Below are 15,266 nucleotides of genomic sequence, written 5' to 3'. Positions count from 1 at the left end.
AGGGGGGTTCACTGCTTTATTATTCACAAAACATTTGAACTAGCCCTATGTTAAAATTTTGGGGACAATGTTTCTTTTTGAGGCTTATTAATACTGCTATAAGCAGCATTAGAGGGTAGCCTTCTACTCTAAAACTGGATCTCCCTCTCCAAAATAAAAACTTTCACAGCATCAGTATAACTTTTGTCTACTATGCATCAGAAAATAATTAATAATGTGATTAGCCTAATTCTTAATCTTTTAGGGTCTAATTAATCTTGCTGAGGCATTTACTTTTTAAAAGAGAAGGTTTGGTTAAATCATCTTTAATTAAGAGAATTTATTAATTTTAGAAAGTTCATTCTTTGAAAAAGAAAAAAACAGCCACTGCCAGGACAAAAACAAAAAAATTTATAAAAGCAAAGTTTCAGTCCAGAGATTCCATTTTCTAAGAGAATGATCACTGTCGTCGTCGTCGTCGTCATCATCATCGTCATCATCATCATCATCATCATACTGAAAAGCAAATGCTTAGTATGTGCTAGAGATGCCAAGCATTGAGAATTCAAAGAAAGTAAAAATATAGTTTTAATCCTCAAAGGAGTCACATTATAAAGGAAAATATGTAATCGATTATGTATACACACATAAATTGGAGGTAATCTCAAAGGAAATGTATTGCAGGTAGAGGAATGGGGATGTGACACAGTGTACTAAACTGGGAAAAACCCAGAAGATGAGATGTGAGCCTAATCTTGAAGAAAGCCAAGAGATGAGGCAGAATATGGGAGAACATCTCACAGCCACTATGAAGATATCATCAGATGCTGTTTCTATAAGGCTTTTGTGTTTTCTTCATAATGTCCCTACAAGGTAACAAGTATAATAAGCTCCATATCCCTATAATTCCTCAAATAATTTTCCCAATCAGATATCACCGAGAATTAGAATTTATATTGTGCTTTGTATATATTAACATATTTGATCTTCACAATGACCCTGCAAGGTAGGTGTTATTATTATTATTATCATCTCTATTTTTATAGATGATGAAACAGGGGCTGAGAGCCAGTTTCAGAGATCTGCTCAATTTTTTTTTTGTGATGGCAAAGAATTGGAAGCTGAAGGGATGTCCATCAACTCGGAAAGGACTGAACAAGTTATAGTATATGATTATAATGGAACACTGTCTTGGTATTAAAAAAAAAAAAAAGACAAACGGGATGCTTTCAAAAAAATCTAGAAAGACTTACATGAACTGATACAAAGTGAAATGAATATAACCAGGAAAATGTTATACACAGTAACAGCAATATAGTATGATCAATTGTGTATAACTTAACTATTCTCAGCAATACAATGATCTAAGATAATTCCAAAGGACTTATAATAAAAAATATTAAACACCTCCAAAGAAAAAACTGACAGAGCCTGAATATAGACTGAAGCATATTATTTTTCACTTTTTTTCCCATGCTTTTTTTGGGGGGGTGGTCTTGTTTTCTGTCACAACATGACTAATATGGAAATATACTTTGAAACATCACACATGTATAACCTACATCAAATTATTTGTTGTTGCAAAGGGCAAAGAGGGGAGGGAAAGAATTTGGAACTCATAAGTTTTTTTTTAAAAGATGTTAAAAGCTGTTTTTTACATGTAATTGGGAAAGAATAAAATAACATTAGAGAGAGAGACAGAAAAAGAGACAGAGAGAGCACGAGAGAGAATGCAAGAGAGCGCACAAGTACATATTGCTCAGAATTATGAAGCCAATATGTGAGACCTGATTTGAATTTTAATGTTCAAAAAGGAAATACCCATAAAGGCAGGTAAGTACTGAAGTAATAATTCTCATTTTCAGACATTTATACACAAATGAGCGAAGTACAAGTAACAAGTAAAGGAGGTAGCTTAATTAATACAAAGCAATTTCCCCTACAATAACAGTCCTGAAATTTATGATTAAGACTTACTGGTAAAATATTTTTAAAAATATAGCTCCTTATTTTAAAATTTTTCCATCTAGGAAGTGGCTATCTTCAACAATGAGAGGATCCAAATCAGTTCCAATTGATCAGTAATGAACAGAACATGCTATACCCAGTGAAAGAACACTGGAAAATGAGTGTGGATCACAACATAGCATTTACATGCTTTTTATTATGTTTGCTTGCATTTTTGTTTTTCGTCCCAGATTATTTTTTATCTTCTTTCTAAATCCGATTTTTCTTGTGTAGCAAAACAACTGTATAAATATGTATACATATATTGTATTTAACATGTACTTTAACATATTTAACATGTATGGAACTACCTGCCATCTAGGGAAGGGGGGGAAGGAAGGAGGGGAAAAGTTGGAACAGAAGTTTTTGCAAGGGTCAATGTTGGAAAATTATCCATGAATATGTTTTTTGTCAATAAAAAGCTATTTTAAAAAAATTTTCCATCTAGACATAGGAGAAAAATGCTTCTCTCTATGCATATCTGTCACTGTTCTGCAATTTATAGTCATAAAGTTTCTTGAGGCATTGAGAGATTAAGTAGCTTGCAACAGGTCACAAAGTTAGTATATGTGAGATGCAGAATTTTAAAAATGTCTTCCTAACTTCAGTGATTGGATCATACATCCATTTTACCATGTAAAGTACTACTTTACTTTTTCTTTTAAATAACGAGCAAGTCAAATAACAGGGATGGGGTAACACTGAAGAAAAAAGAAATGTACATATGAATAAATCCAGGGGAGAGCATAATAAATGTTTGGGTGGGGATCAGTGAAGTGATAAAAAGAAATCACAGTGGTGTCAGTATACTAAAGATCACTCAACCAGAAGAAAGAATAAGATTAAATTTCAGGAACAAATCTCAAACCTGACAAAGTAGTATAATACAGAGATGTTTACTATAGTATCTGTATGCTAAGGGCAGGCAATTGACAAATTCTAGATTTATCTACAAGATAATTTTAATGTTCAAAAAGGAAATACTGGAGAAAATTTTATTCTAGACCCAATTTTGATCCATTATTAGGAATCACAGAATCTGAGAGGTGGAAGGGATCTTAAAGACCATCTAATCCAATCCATATGTAAAACACCTATTAAAATACGTGGCAAACTTGTACAATTTTTGCTTCTCAGAATGAGAACCTATAATATCGCTCATTCCACTTAGACTAATAGGATTGTTTTTATGATATCAAGAGTACATTTGCCTCATGATGACTTCTATCTATTGCTCCTAGTTTGGTCCTCTGGGACCAAAGAGGAAAAACATATTCCTTTATCCATCCATTTGAAACCAACTATCACACTGCCCTTGAGCCTTCTCTTATACAGGCTAAATGTATCAGATAAGAATTGGTTACCATCAGTACTTAGAACCCTTCTCCATCCTTGTGCACTCTCCATATTAAGCCTTAAACAGATTTGCCCAAAACTGAACATAATAGTCAAGTCTGATGAGGGCATCATATGGTAGGATTGTCACTTCCCTATTATTGAAAGTTTAATGCAATCTAAGATCACATTAACATTTTTGGTGACATTGCACTGTTTATATAAAGTATTGAAACCTCAAGATCATTTTCATAATAGATTTGCAAGCTAAATGGTCATTCTTAACTCCTTACTAACTCTCACCTCCCATATGCAATATTGCCAAGGCCTAGTAATTTCACTTTTGCAACATGTGTCCAATGCATCGCTTTCTGTCCTCTGATACCGTTATGATTCCAGCACAGGCTCTCATTATCTAATGCCAGGACCACTACAACAGCCTGTTGGTAAGTTGGTTTGTCTCAAATCTCCCTACTTAGTTCAGCCTCCATTCAGCTACCAAAGTGACTTTACTAAAACACAGATTTAGTCACATTACCCTCCTAACTCAATAAATTCCAGGATCAAATACCGAATAATCTACATAGTTTTCAAAGCTTTTCATAAATTTGTACCACACTACCCAACACATATTCTTCATTCCAGTGACATTGGCTTCCTTCTTGTTCCATGGATAAAATATGCCATCTGTAGACTCTAGGAACATCTTTTGCCCTCCCTCACGCCTAGAATGCTCTCCTTTCTCATATCTACATCCCAGCTTCCTCAAGTCCCAATTAAACTCCCACCTTCTATAAGAAGTCTTTCCTAATACCTCTCAATTACCTTCATTCTGTTAAATATTTCCTATTTATCCTGAATATAGCTTGTCTATAAATATATATTTGCTTGACATCTTCCTTTTTAGACTGTGAGCTCCTTTAAGTCAAGGACTATCTTTTGCCCTTTTGGAATCCCCAGTGCTTAACATTAGCACTCAATAAATCCTTATTGGCTGACTGAAAGAAGCTGCTTTTTATGCCTCCATCTACTTGTATCCAAGTATAAAACTTTACATTTAAAATTAAGAAAATGTGAAAGATTAATTCTCCTTGCTTATCACCAGCTGTTAACTTAGATTGGTTCTTTTTTTTTGAAGGTTCTCATTTTTTTGCCTCAACAACAAATTTCTGCTGTGAGTATTCATTCATACTTAGACTAAAAGAATAGATATAGTATAGCTATTACATTTGCCTAATCTAATTACCTCATGGGAGGTAATAACATAGTTATTCTATGTTCCCAAAAACCTATGGATACTTATGGAGCACAAACTCTGGCAGATGCTACTTAATGGAAAGGCTTTCAATATGGGCCTGGCAATGGATGAGTAATTTAAGTTTGGAAAGGCTCAGAACCAGAAGGTGGATTTGCAAGTCATAATTTGTTTTCATATTTTTCTCAGCAACTTGAGAAAACGATCAACTAAGGTATAGGAGTAGTTGTGATATAAATGGGAGGACCTAAATTGATCACAATCACAAAAATCATAAAATTCTGAATTAGTGAAGTGCAACTATACATAGTTATCATGAGGAACTTTGTCAAACACTTTTCTGAAATCAGATATAGGTACAAACCACATTCCTGAATTATATGATTAGTGACTTGACTACTAATAGAATTTTGACAGGAAGGAATTCTGTAATCAACAAACATGTATTATATATCTATGATGATCTAGAGATCCTGCTAAATGCTAGAGATATAAAGAGAAAAGTGAAATAATCCCTGGTCTCATAAAATTTATATTCCACTGGGGGAGATGAAATAAGATATAAAAGTGAAATAGATATAGTATATGTGAATGGAAAATGATAAAAATTAACACATAAATGAAGTAGATACTGATGTAGAGATGAAGTAGATATAGAAAATAAAATAAACACAAGGACCAGTCCCTCACTGAATCTGGCAGCAGCTCCTGCTGATTCTCAGCTGTAGACATGCTCAGCAGATTGCAGGGAAGGAGCCAAGAGGCTGCTAGAGAACGTGCCGCAAAGTCCTGTCAAGAGAGGCTTCATCAAAGGGAAGAGGCATGATTAGGATAAGTGGGTGAAAAGGTGGAGGTCAATTCCCAGAGCAGTGTGGGTGATGAAGAGACAAACTACCACCATATCAAACACACAAATTGAAGAAAGTGATGAAGCTGCATTCTTGGAGAGGTTGGCACATCGGGAAGAAGGTCACCAAAAGTGCCTCCAGGAAGTTTTGGAGCACCAGAAGGAGTTCGATCCAACAATAACAGATGAAAGTTAGTCACTACCCAACAGAAGAGCTCAAAATGATGCTGCAGAAAATGAGACTTCTGAGAAAGAAAAGTTTAATCCATCAAGGAAGATATACAACAGGAAACTGAAACAATCATCAAGTCCTATCAGAAGAATGATTTGGAGGAAACTTGAAGAAGACAAGAAAGAAGAAAAAGAGAAGAGGAGGAAGAAAAGCCCAAGCAGAGAATCACTGAAGAAAATCAGATCAGAGAAAAGATCAACAAGAACAAAAGGCCCAAAGAGGAAATTAAAAGATCGCAAGAAAGAGTTTCCAGAAGTCATATCTCAGAATGGAGAACTTTTAACTCATAAACTTTAACACACAAAGAATACTTTCAGTCAAAATGGTGGGAAAGGAAATACAGACATAAAAAAGGCTGAGGCAATATCCCAAGTGGACGCTGGCAAGAGACTGGAGGAGCTGTGCCACTGCAGGGGAGAGATGGCAAGTAAAGAATTTGAGAAACTAAAACAAAAGCAACAGGAGGCTGCCTTAGAGCTTAAAAAATTGAAGAAGAGGGAAGAGAGCAGAAAAGTTCTAGAGGAGGAAGAACAGAGAAAGAAACAGGAGGAGACTGAGAGAAAAGTCAGAAAGGAAGGAAAGAGGAGGCTGAATGGAGAGGTTGAAAAAGGAAGGGCAAAGGCTGTTGAGAAATGCCAGAAAATGCCAGAAGATGGTCTATCATACAAGAAGAAACCATTTAAATGTTTTTCTCCTAAAGGTCATCTCTCAAGAGAGAGAACAGGCAAAATTTTTTAATAAATCTATCCAGAAAAGCAGTGATGCCAAGTTAAGTCACCCTATCGCAGTAGTCTCTGAGATTGATAGCAGACTGGAACAATACATAATGAGTGCACAAAGGCTTCCAAACTATCTAAGGCAGCAACTTCAGATCTACCAGTTCCTGCTGAAGGGGTCTGTTACATTCAGAGCATGTAGGAGAAAGGAAATGTGTTTGCCTCTCCTACTGGAATAGACACACAAAACAAGGAAACTGCTGGCTTGAAAGGGGGGTTTTCCAGTCGCATCAATGAATGGGATTTTAGTTAACCACAGAAGGGAACAAGTTGCCTGCTCCTAAGCCTTCTAACTTAAGGCCGGGTGATGTATCAAGCAAGTGCAATCTCTGGGAAAAGCAATCTGTGGATAAGGTCACTTCACTTACTAAGATTTGAGAAAGGTAGAGAAAGAACACTAGGTACCTGCTCATGATCCTGGACCAGCTCAATTCAAATGTGCCCAATTGTTCTATTTTATATTTATGCCAATTTACTATGATGTGGGTTTCTTTTTTTATTCTATATTATCCCAGTTAAGCCCATGTATATTAGCACTGTATTTAATAATCACAATCTAGAGACCTTCAAGGTAATAATACTGCCTTTGCACAGGAGCCTATTTCTAAAGAAACCTATGCTGTGAAATATAGACTTTTCTACTGAGAGTTATAACTCTATGCTGAACAGTGATTTTAGCTGCATCAGAAGTCAATAAAATATATTCAAGTTGAAAAATGCCTAAGGAATGTGTGCAGTATCTATAGGAAAATAAAATAGTTGCTACTTTTAGAATATAGAAGTCATTGTTTTAAGCACGGAAGATAATTTTAGTTGACAATTGTAATATTTTCTGTAAGTTGCCCATGTCAGATTTGAGATACTGCAACATTAATTTGTCTTTTTTTGCTTGTTTTATATTTCTAAAGTATCACTTTTTCCTTTCTAGTTAATATCTAAGTCAGATTATTATGTTAGCTGACAGTAGTACTAATTTCTTAAAATTGGTGGTTTTGTGGATATTTTTGGTAGTGAATAGTAACATGGACTGCAATTTAGAATATATATATATATATATATATATATATATATATATGTATGTATAATTATGCATATATATACATATAGAAACAGAGCTTTACAAAATTTGGTGCCAAACACTACTAATGGTAGGATGCTTTGATATATGTTAGAATATTATATTTAGTAATAAACCTTTGTAACTAGCCAATATCACAAATTTTTAAAAATTTAAAAAACAAAAACTTCTATATTAATATTTTATAATTGCCATTAGAAGTATGGCTGGAGATCTGAAAATTTTAAATGTCAGATGATCTTTGATAAAGGGAAGAAAAAGTAAGGAAAAAAAGAATAGTTAGAGAAGCCAATATAGGTCAGTGTTTTCTATAAAACACATTAGTTAATTTATATAAACTACCATAATTCAAGATTATTCTAAGTACCATGTGAATTATGCTGAAGTATGTCCCCCCAGATTCTGTCCAAGTTCTATGCCTTTTTACAAGTGGAGTTCCTATTATAAGTTGGACATGTCCTCTAAGATACTTCCAGCTCTAAAATTAAAACAAAACAAAAAAGGAAAAACAAAACAAAACTATGAACTCTTAAAGATTGGTCTCAGGTAAGTGTACAATGACTTAGTAGAACTAAAACTGGGCTTTAGAAAAACAATTAACAAATGTGAGTACTTAGGGCTCTAATAATTTTCCCTTAAAATAATAGTTTGTTTAAACTAAGAGGTTGTTTTCCTTAGACTTTCTCAGTCTTAGCCAATGAAGGTGAGATGATGAAATTTCACAAATATGCATGAAATTTCCTATGTTTTGGAAACTTTTCCATCCTCACCCAAGAATCTTTGTTCAATGATTCTCGTTACATGTGCTTAATAAATAAAGCATAAAGTCTTTCTTTAAAAAAAAAAAAAAAAAAAAAAAAGTAAAGAGGAAAAGGCACTTACAGTAAGAAGATGGTTTGCCCATTTCATTGAACTCCCAATCCCTATATTTATGCCCACCGGCATTTTTGATTTCCTTCACAAGCTAATTGTACAATATTTCAGAGTCTGATTCTTTTTGTACAGCAAAATAACGGTTTGGTCATGTATACTTATTGTGTATCTAATTTATATTTTAATATATTTAACATCTACTGGTCATCCTGCCATCTGGGGGAGGGGATGGGGGTAAGAGGTGAAAAATTGGAACAAGAGGTTTGGCAATTGTTAATGCTGTAAAGTTACCCATGCATATAACTTGTAAATAAAAGGCTATTAAATTTAAAAAAAAAAAAAAAAAAAAAGAAGATGGTTTGGAAAAGCTTAATGTACTTTACCAACAAGGAATTCTAAGAGGAAGAAGTTCTAAGCAAAAGCATCGAGTTAAGAGATAGAATGATCTGTGATGAGCAAGAATGCCAGGTTAGTGGAACAGTAGTGTGTGAAAAGAGAAATAATTATGGAAAGTTACAGTAGGGAGAGAGTTATGAAAAAATAGAACGTGAAGACCTTTTAAATACCAGGAGTTTTTGCCTCTGAAACTATCCCCAATTTATCTTGCATATATTTTATTTGTTCATTGTTGGTTGAATGTCCCCAACTCTTTTAGACTGTTTGCTCCCTGGAAGAAGATACAAAATGACAGGTTGATTTTATATTTGGTCCTAGGTGTAAAAGTTAGTCAGTAGATGAGTAGTGGAACAATATGGTTAGACTTACACTTAAGGCAAATGACTTTTGTACATATGTGAAGATTAGAGTGGGAAGAAATAGGAGAACCAATGAAGAGGCCACTGAAATAGCTCAAACAAATGGTCATGTCTCTGTAATGTAATGAAAAGTACATTATAAGATAAATGTTGGAAAGATAAGCAGGATCTGGCAAAAAGCAGAAATAGATAGATAGACTCCAGAAGAGTGAGGAGGTAAGAGTAACATTCAGTTTATCGACTTGGGAGACCAAAAGTATATAGTGATATCTTCAACAGAATTGGAGTGATGAGTTCAGAGAAAATGATGATAAAATATATATGAAACAGAATAAAATATCCAATAGACTATTGGAGATGCAAAACTAGAGTATACATGAGAATTGGAGTAGATATAAAAAATCAGAAAGTCAGCTGGAGAGATATGGTAATTACAATTAAGGGAATTAATAAAGTCACCAAGAGAAAGTACCAAGACAGATGAAAGCAAGAAGAAAGTCTAGGGAACAACCAAAAGTTATATTATGTCCCTTACACATATAATTAGGAAGGAAGCATAAGAGGCAGCAAAAGACTACTAAAGAGTACTGAGGCTATAGATGAACCAGAAAAAGAGCAGTATCATAAAAACTAAGAGAGAATATCCAAGAAGAGGTGATCAATAATGCCGAGTCAAGAATGAAGATCCACACTTTTCCTAAATAATGAAATTTCTCTGTCTCCAAATAGTCATCCAGAATTCACTCCAAAGAAAATGCTTCTGAGAGCATTAGCTTGCAAGGAGAACTCTACTCTTTCTCTTAGAGAATTCATTGTCTGGAGCTGAAGTTGGAGAGATGTGAAGTTCCAATAGTCAGGATTCTAAGCATCCATGACATGAAAACACAAGTGGATTAACAAGGGCTGTTAGTTTTAATAGTATTTTATTTTTCCAAATAAATGCAAAGATAATTTTCAACATTAAAAAAAAACAAATAGTCATCCAGTCTCTGTTTAAGCATTTCCAAAGATGTGGGATCCCCTCTAGCTTATGCCATTAATATTGGAAAAACACAAAAAAGAAGACAACAATCAACACCTTCATGGATCTCATATTTTTGTTAAAAGGTTTGTAACTTCAAATCTTTTTTTTTTTTTTTTTTTTTTTGGGTCTTTTGCTAAGGCAATTGGGATTAAGTGACTTACCTAAAGTTATACAGCTAGGACGGGTTAAATGTCTGGGGCCAGATTTGACCTTAGGTCCTCCTGACTTCAAGGCTGGTGCTCTATCCATTGTACCACCTAGCTGCTCCTCAAATCTTTTTTAAGTCAAGAGTAAACCAGATAATTTATTGGGGGGTAAGGGGAATTAAGGATTAGAAAGAACCATTTTCCTTTCCTAGGCAGCCAAATAGCATATAGATACCCACTCTTACTCTTGCCTCACCATTTGATCTTCTACTTTATGATGCACTCAAAATTTACTTCTTTTAATTTACTGCAATCATAACTATCCTAGTACTTAAACTAGAAATGATCCTCATCAGTTACACTAACTCACTTCCAAACTCTAAAAAATTTGTGGTTGAATGCTAGCTACCAAACTAAATTATCAATGAACAAGTCTGCAAATGTGACATCTGCTGACATTTATAAAACTGTGCCACCAAATCATACTGTCATGTGATTTTGACTATGAGTCACTTAATGTGAGAAAGAAGAATCTTTTCTCCTCATTCTCTGATGGATTATACTATTGACAATAATAAAAAATACTTCTTCAACAAGTCACAGCTATTTAACTTCAACAAGTAACTAGCTAAGTTTAAATGCAAAAGAATGCTTAAACTTTGTGTGCCATACATGTTCTACAATGGGAGTCTACTGTTAGAATCCTTACAAAGTGATAAGTCAGTTGCCTAATTTAGCATGGTACTTAGCAAATCCTCTAGCTCACTAATGTACTTAAGTACTCATTGGAGTTCACACTTTTGGGAGATTCATAAATCAGAAACCCATAATCCCACTCTCTCAGAGGAGGAGTCAACTTTACACGCACCATAAATAGAGCTTCAGTGAGCCAGTCAAGGCAGTTCAGCAGAAGCCCTCTCTCGAGGCAAGACAGATTCATTCCATCTTCCACCTCTGTGATGGCTAGAGGCTGAAGGGAGCAGAGGCAAAGGACTAGCAGCAAGAGCTCTTGGAACCAAGGAGAGAGGCCTCCAGAAAATTAGCTGAGCCCCAAGTGAAGGAGATAAGATTTTGGAAGAGACAATAAAAGACTGTACTTTAATCCCTGGCTACATTTGGGGTGATTATTGATATGAACTGATATTAGGGCTACCTCCCCAAGAAACCTGCTCCCAGAGAGAACCATTATATTATTATAAAGAAGAAAAATACCACAGTCTACCATTGCTTTAAAAGTAATTTAAACACAATTAGAGGTGAGAATTCAATTGCATTTTGCTTTAAAACTTTCAGAATTCTAAGATGCTTAAGTATGTATTGTTTTATATGCATATACAAGCAACACCTACATTGTTGTCTTCATCATCATCATCATTAAGGAAGCCTTGTGATGCAATGGAGAGTCTGTAAAACCTGAGTTCAAATTCGAGCTCAGTCCCTTATTAGTTAACTGACCCTGAGAAGGTCACTTACGTTATTGTTGCCTATTTTCTCATCTATAAGATAGAGAAAACAGCAATACCTACCCTGGATAATAATTGTAAATCGCTTAACAAAGTGCCTAGCATATAGTAATATGCTATATAAATGCTAGCTATTTTTTAAAATTATCCTTATAATAATAAATATGAGGACACAGAGAGGAAAAAGGGAGCCCAAAAAGCCTTTCTTTATCCCTTTGCTCACTCCAACATCTATATTGCCTCTAAGATATGACTGCATTCCCCAAGTACTTTTTGTATCTTTCTTATGGTACTTGTCTTGGGTTACACATACAGTATTACTAATATTTACATACACGCCCCCCCATGTTATTTCAAGGCAAGGAATCTTATTTATTTTTATAACACTATCACAATGCTTTACACATTTGTATATTGTAGGAACCAAAATGAACTCTGTCTGAACTGAATTGAAATTTGATTGAACTTGATTCTTTATTCTTTTAATATTTTTGTTCAGTTCTTAGCAAGAAATTTAATACTACAGAAATTGACAGAAACTTTAGCAAATGTGCAAAAACATAATTTGATAAAAGATTATTTAAAAGTTTTTCTTATAAAAGAATTTATATATGATTGTGTAGATGATAAATACCCATTAGAAATTACTGAGGTGGGGGGGAGAGATGGTGGTGGCCAATCTTGTGCAGTCACTTTGATAGCTCAGTAGCTATAGCCTGGGATGGGAAAAGACTTGGGCAATAAGCAAAGCCCAGAGGCTTTCACAATAATCCAAGTGTGAAGTGAGAGGGTTTATGGTAGGGGAGAGAAGGGTACATATAGAAGGGATTCTACAAAGATGGAACTAAGAGTATACAATTAGATAATGGCAGTGGTGGATGTTGGGGACAAAGTGATAAATCAAGAACGACACCAAGATTATCAACTTTGATTCCAAACAATTTTGCTTTTAATGACAATGCGTATCTCTATTGTCTTTTGCTTCATTTGTGTGTAACTGAATTTCCAAATTTGAGTCAATTAGTTTAACGGTACAAATAAAATGAAAATAAAAGTTTTTCTGATACAGTTTTAAGCAAAAAGATATTTCTTCAATTTTAAAAGTAGAGACCAATCTTTCAGAGAGAAAGCCTAGTTATTTGGAAAGTATCTGCTTTATCATTTCACAAAATCCTGATTTTCAACGAACCAAATTAATAGGAAAAGTATCAAAGTTTACAATGCTTATACTTTCACTGCATCTATTAATATGCATATTTCATTATTATCATATATTATTTTAGATAAAATTTTATATAGTGGTACCTTAATACATTAGTTTAATCTGGCTTGACAATGATAAGGACAAAACAAGTATAAAGAAAGGACATGTTTTACTCTACATCAATTTAGTCAGAGAAAGACATCTTATTTTAGAAACTAGGAAGGAATGTCATAGAGAGGCTACCACTCCATTAGCTAATTCACTTCAGTTAGAAGCATCCTTTTGTGCTAATGGTTTTTTTCCCACAGGTTTTTGGCTATTTCTTTTTCTTTCTTTTTTTAAATATCAGACTCCAGAGATGGAGGAGAACAACATGGTCAATTGTATAGGCCTTAGTTTTTTTATATATAAATGAACATAACATCTTTCCTCATTTCATTAAAATAACCTGAACGTTAAAATTACAGAGGTAGAGGAATCAATATGGAACATTCAACTTAATTTCAGACTTGGTTTGATGAATTTGTTAAGTTTTGCTGAACTGCTTTTCTTCCCTTCTTTCTTTCTTAGTCTTTGTTGTATAGAATGGATGTCTGTTTAGAGAAGGGAAAAGGATATATTGGGAAGAAGGTAATACATAAAGATATCAATATAATTTTTTTAAATGAAAAAAAAATCCAGACAAACTTTTTTAGGGAGACATTTGTACAAATATTAATATACCCTTTGGATAGATAACAAGGCATTTTGGGTTTTTTTCCCCCTCATTTTACAACGATCTAAGACAATTCTGAAGAACTTATGATGAAACAGTGCTTGCACGCTTATTATCTGCTAGGCACTGGGGTAAATTCTAGCAAAATAAAAAAGGGCAAAAACAGTACCTAAATTAACATTTTAATGGGAGAGACAAGAAGCAAAATATATACAGAGATTTACAAGACATATACAGAATGAAAGATATTCTCAGAGGAAAGACACTAGAAGGAATGGGGGAGGTTTCCTCTAGAAGGTGGATTATGAGGGGAGTTTTTAAGGAAACCAGGGTAGATAAGAATACAGAGGGCATTTTAGGCATGGAGACAGCCATTGAAAAGACAGAGTCAGGAAAGGAATACTGTATTTGAAGAGCAGCAAGAAGGCAAGTTTGGCCAAATCATAAAGCATATGCAGAAGAATAAAATATAAAAGGACTGGAAAGGCAAGAAAAAATCAGTTTTTGAAGGATTTTAAATGCCAAACAGAAGATTTTATATTTGATCCTGGAGGTTAGATACATCGACTGGAGTTTAATGAGTAAGAGGGTAACATGGTCAGATCAGTGCTTTAGGAAGAGCCTTTTGGCAGCTGTGGGATGGACCAGATAACAAGGAAGTAACTATTGCTGCAATACAGATATGAGGTGATGAAGGTTTGTACCACAGTGATGGCATTGTTTCAGGAGAGAAGGGGGCATAGAAGAGATATTCTGGAAAGGCAAAATAGAAAGCCCTCAGTAGCAGATTGGAGTGAGAATGAAGTGCAGAATGAACCTGAGGAGTAGAGGATGACAATGAGTTTGGGAGCTTAGGTTACTCAGATGAGTTTAGATACACTTCAAAGTAAAGCAAGGTAACAGATCTTCATGAAATACTTGACTCATGATAAATTCAGTAGCAATTCCCCAAAGCAAGAATAAACTACCAATGCATAATGTTCTAATGACAACTAGGTGGCACAGTGATAAGAGTACTGGCCCTTGAATATAAAAGACCTGAGCTCAAATTCAGCTTCAGATACTTACTAGTTGTGTGACTCTGGGCAAGTCACTTAATCCCCACTGCCTTCTCTCCACCCCACCAAAAAAAAATCAACTTTCTCTTCTATTCTATTCCAAATAGGTATTGAGACTGCTTGCTTCCAAAAGCCTAACTCTTCAGAGTTAAAATCCCATGTTTCACTCACACGATTTGGAATCTATTATGAGAAGATTTTTGGATGACCTCATAAATTATCATTAAGATATTTAATGATGAAACAGAAGACCAGAATTTCGGTCCTAAGTAACTCTTAACACTTTTGGTAAATCACCTTGCTTTCAAGTGATATTCTAGAAAAAAAAAATCATAATAAGGAAACACATATCATGGCCCTTGAGAAATTAACTTAACTAGTATAAATATAAAGTAAAATAATTATCATCTTCATTAGCAAGCAAGTTTGAGGGAGTATGAGAGTCCCAGCCTAAGTTTCTATTCTTCTCTACCTGAATCTAATTTATCTAACCCTATCAACACATCATTACTACTTTTT

General features: G+C 34.4%; 1 protein-coding gene and 1 pseudogene across 6 annotated transcripts in view; one reads left to right on the top strand and one right to left on the bottom strand.

The window, feature by feature from the left end:
• Positions 1-15,266, bottom strand: part of CSNK1G1 (casein kinase 1 gamma 1) — a 225,499-nt gene that overhangs the window by 123,007 nt on the left and 87,226 nt on the right. The gene's annotated exons all lie outside the window — the stretch shown is intronic.
• LOC100931722 lies at positions 5,115-6,809 on the top strand (annotated as a pseudogene).

The sequence above is a fragment of the Sarcophilus harrisii genome, chromosome 2 (genome assembly GCF_902635505.1).
Source record: "Sarcophilus harrisii chromosome 2, mSarHar1.11, whole genome shotgun sequence".
Lineage (NCBI taxonomy): Eukaryota > Metazoa > Chordata > Mammalia > Dasyuromorphia > Dasyuridae > Sarcophilus > Sarcophilus harrisii.
Note: the sequence above shows the minus strand (reverse complement) of the source record. Positions and strands in the feature narration are given on the sequence as shown.